Source organism: Podarcis erhardii (assembly GCF_964252035.2).
Source record: "Podarcis erhardii genome assembly, chromosome: Z".
Classification (NCBI taxonomy): Eukaryota; Metazoa; Chordata; class Lepidosauria; order Squamata; family Lacertidae; genus Podarcis; species Podarcis erhardii.
The window spans coordinates 24,607,552-24,612,241 of record NC_138504.1 but is presented as its reverse complement, the minus strand read 5'-3'; the positions used below and the strand labels follow the sequence as shown (position 1 = coordinate 24,612,241).

The 4,690-nt window shown below is 37.8% G+C and overlaps 1 long non-coding RNA gene across 1 annotated transcript; it reads left to right on the top strand.

Annotated features, from left to right (window-relative positions):
- Window positions 1-293: 293 nt before the first annotated feature.
- On the top strand, window positions 294-4,050 carry LOC309333681. Its single transcript, XR_014152671.1, has 2 exons — window positions 294-422; window positions 3,190-4,050. It is a non-coding gene; the product is annotated as an uncharacterized lncRNA (long non-coding RNA).
- Window positions 4,051-4,690: the final 640 nt, after the last annotated feature.

Sequence of the window (4,690 nt, the reverse complement as noted above, 5' to 3'; positions counted from 1 at the left end):
GTTTTGGATGCTGATAATTAATGTATGTGCCTGTGTTTTCTTGTAAGGCGTTCTGAACCATTTAAAAATCTGCTGGCCAAGGAATGTTAGGTGGCAGTAGACATAAACCATCATACCTAGTGTTAAGTTGTGGGTGAACATATCAGATGACACAGCGATTCTCCAAACAGCTCTTGTTTATTCACAGGTCAGAACAGAACTGAGCTGAAGGGTTCAGCGAGCCTGCTTATATAGAGCTCCAGTACAACGTAAATGTAAAAACTTTCTGTAACTATCCAATCACTGAACGTCCCTTTTGATCCCTTATTTTCATATGTGGACCTGAACTATCTACAGTATCTCCCTGCTGGCCCAGGGTGAGAACTTCAATACATAACACCTGGACTCTGAGATTATCACTGAGGATGCTTGAAAACAACATGGTATGTTGACTGAATCCAGCTGCTGGTACCTGCTTGGACTCAGTAGAATTCTTCAACCCTTCTCCTTCTGTAGTGGAACCATTGCGAACCCAGACTTTCTTTAAATGCTAGCCTGTGATATCAATAGCCCTGTGAAGGAGAAAGAAATGAGTCAGAAATGAAATCCCTGTGTGCAGAATTAGTTCTGACATGAAGCAGGGCTGTCATAAAGCAAGGCTGTTGAGAAAGGCTTTAAAACGCAAACAAGGTGCATACAAGTGGGTTTATTTATTTGTTACATTCACATCCCACCTGTCTTCCAAAGAGCTCAAAGGGGCATACATGGTTCTCCAGTTTTATCTTCAGAACAAGCCTGTGAGGTAGATTGAGCTGAAAGATAGTGACTGGTCCAAGGTCATCCAGTGAGCTTCCTGGCTGAACCTACTTTGGCAGAACAAATGGTGGAGGAAAAGGAGAAAGTTGTTGTTTTTGAACCTAAAATAACACAAGCGGGACTCTTAGTTTTACAGAAGCAAATTGAGGACTATAAATTGAGGCCTTCTATGATTGAATATAGAAAAAGTCAGATTTCGAGGATTGGTTCCTGGTTTGGACTGAAGAAGGAAAGTCGGAATGATCCCTCTATCCAGGGATTAATTGATTTTTGGGACATGGACTTGGACTTGGAGGAGATTGAAGGTCTGGGGGCCTTTGGACTTGGAAGAATCTTGAAATATGACCTGAAATACTTTATTGACCCTAGCCTCAACTATGGAAATCTGGCTGAACTGTCCAGAAGGAATAAAAATATTGTTAAGATGGAGTTTTCTCGAGATTTGCTCTCTAGCATCAAAGAATATGAAGGAGATCGGCAGAAGGGACCTGGAAAAGAGTTAAGAGCCTCGGACATAAGATCTCCAGGTTGATGGACTATATGGAATTGACGGAAAGGACTGGCAGAATCCGAAACCAGGGAGAGGAGTTGATGGAAGAAGATTGAAAAATTTAAAGTTTATATATAGAAATATTGCAAAATTAATGAGTGATAGATAATTGGTGGATTGATATTTTATGGATTTAGTAGAAATGTTATTTGGAGGAAATTTAAAGACTATTTACAGAAACATGGTAAAATTAATATCTGTTAGAAGGATGCTGGAATAATATTATATGATTTTAGCAGGAATGATATAAAGGATTTGGGAATAACTGACTGTTAATTGGTGAAAGGAGGAAAAGTAAAGTTACATTATATTAAGACAATTTACAGGACAAAAATTTTAAAAGAGGGAAAGGATTTGCTGAAATGGATAATTGACCTAGAATACAAAAAAGGGAGGTGGGAGGAGGTCAAGGAAATAAGCTAATGAAATATTAGTAATGAGGAGATTTGATGCATTTTTTTGTGTTTTTGTTTTTGTTTAACGGGTTCTATTTCTCTGTTTTTTTTTCTTTTTTAATATTGTGATGTGTTGTTTTGCTTTGGTTTAATGTGGCATTTTTATTTTTTCTTTCTGTGATTTTTGAAACTTTAATAAATATTATTTTTTAAAAAAAGAAGAGTGGGGATTTGAATCCTGGTCTCTCAAGGTTCTAGTGAAGCACTCAAACCACCACGCCATACAGTAAACATACAATGCACACCTTTACTTTCACTACCCCACCCTCCTCCTGGCCATAAAAGGCTTTCCAAGGAGCAAATACAGCTATTTTATAACTAGCTATTTTATAACTTTCTGAGATTTTTGTCAGCCTTGAAACCCCAGTCTTTCCCCACAGTAGGGAGGGTGATTTTGAACTGAAAAAATGACTGGAGGAGAAAGCATCAAGGAGTTGCTGCCTACTCTTCCTCTAGTAGGACTCACATCCTTCTTAGGCTGATTCTGAATGAAAGAAGTAGAAGAAAGATAAAATTCCATGTAATGGGGAGGTCGAGGCTGAATGAATAAAGAAGCAGTCAATTACTAACTGAATTCCTATTGCTATTTTAAGCTTGGCTTAATTGTTAAACTAATATAATGCATGAAGATTGTCAGCCAATGAAAGAATCTTTGGCTGATTAAACATGTACCTCTTAACTTATTAATTCAACAATTATACTGAAATTAATTTGCACGTTTCTAAAACATTAATATAAGATCCTTTTCAAAGATCTCTGAAGAAGAGTAAGATGACTTAGAATTTAATAAAGAGAACTTGCCCTTCATGGGTAGACACAAAGACCATCTTTAAGCTGCTCATTTCATTGTCTGTGACTGTAAACCACCAGAACCAAATACAGAACCCCCAAATTAATGTAAGCCTTCTTTAACTCACAACTTAGGACACGGTTCATTTAGTATTTTCATGCAAACTCAACCTGATTTACACACTTTTTAAAAAATAAATGCAAACCAAAATCAGCTTATACTTCAAAATTCACATTTATGCATATTTTTCAATGCAGTTCTCCAAACAGTTTGTACAGAAATGTGTATGTTGGGGAATAATATGTGTAACAATGCATGTATTACTAAAAATGAGATGAAATAATGTGCTTGTACAATGTGTATATAAGAAAAATGGCATACAAAAATATGTATATTAGGAGAAATTAGTTCTAAAATGCTGATGAATTTTCACGAGCACTTAGAAAAAACAAACTCAGCAACCCAAGAAACTGTTAGAAAATCAGCAATTTCACATTTGAATTCTTTGAGAACAATTGAGTGGATGCCATCCAGAGTGGATGCCATCCATGGATGCCATGGTGAATTGTCCATTTATTTATTTATTTATTGTCTCTTAGGCCTAGAATTTCATCTCTCAACACCAGTATTTGCCTCAGTTCCTCAGACTCCCTTCCTGCAAAAGTTAGTTCATGCACATGGATCTGCCATAAATTTTTATCTTCCAAGTGGAAATTCCTGGAAATTACAGGCAAAATCTGTCCTGAGAAATCTGGTGGAAAATATCATTAACAATGAAATAACTAAGCATATAAAAAGAACAAACTTTGCTGAAACAGAACCAGCATGGCTTCTGCAAGGTTAAGCCCTGTCTCACAAACCTTTTACAGTTCTTTAAGAATATCAGCAAACATATAAGAGATTATCCAGTTGCCATAGTGTACGTGAAATATACGTTTATTAAGAAACCAGAAGCATTTTTACTAGGCATTGTAGGAGATGATATAAATAGAAAGGACTGTAAGCTGTTTTTATATGCAGTGACGGCAGCAAGAATATTATTGGCACAAAAATGGAAGCAAGAAGAATTACCGACAAAAGAAGATTGGAGGATGAAATTGATGGACTATGCAGAACTAGACAAACTAACAGGAAGAATTCGAAACCAGCGGGACCAGAGATTCACAGAAGATTGGTGTAAATTTACGGACTATTTGAAAAGTAATTGTGATGACCAGATTACATTTGTAGGTTTGCAATAAGTTTTGTGAGGTGAATAATTTGAATTATTGCATAATTGGATAAAAAGGGAGACATTAGTGAAGATAATTAAAGGCAATATGAACTTAAGAAATGCAGAAGAAATGATAAAAATGGGGGATCATCAGAGGTGTTGATGGAAGTCCAAAAAGATTGTATAAGATGTAAAACTTTGTGGTATGTATGACAATTAATATGTTTAAAAATGAATAAAAATTATATATATAATATATGTTGTTGTTTGTTGTTTAGTTGTTTAGTCGTGTCCGACTCTTTGTGACCCCATGGACCAGAGCACGCCAGGCACTTCTGTCTTCCACTGCCTCCCGCAGTTTAGTCAAACTCATGCTGGTAGCTTCAAGAACACTATCCAACCATCTCGTCCTCTGTTGTCCCCTTCTTCTTGTGCCCTCCATCTTTCCCAACATCATTTGGAATTTCAAAAAGCTTTCAACAAAGTACTTCACCAGAGATTCCTGAGTAAGTTTAGCAGTCATGGGATAACAGGTGATATCCTCTTGTGAATCAGAAATTGGTTGCAAAAAAGGAAGCAGAGAGCAGGAATAAATGGAGAGTTCTGATGAAGGGATGTAGAAAGTGGAGTTCCCAATGGCTCAGAATTGCAACCTGTGATTTGTAACTTGTAAATAGATTATCTAGAGTCAACGGCGTAGCTAGCTGCTCGACTGCCCAGGGTGGTGCATGCGCCCTGCACCTGGGGGTGGAGCCCATGGGGACGGGGCAAGCCAGGGCAGGGCGCACTGTGCAAAGCCTCTCCGTTGCCTCCCCCTCAGCTGCAGGGCAGCTGAAGGAGAGGTGGTGGGCAGACGCAAGCCCCATGCTGCCGTTTCAGGCAGCGAG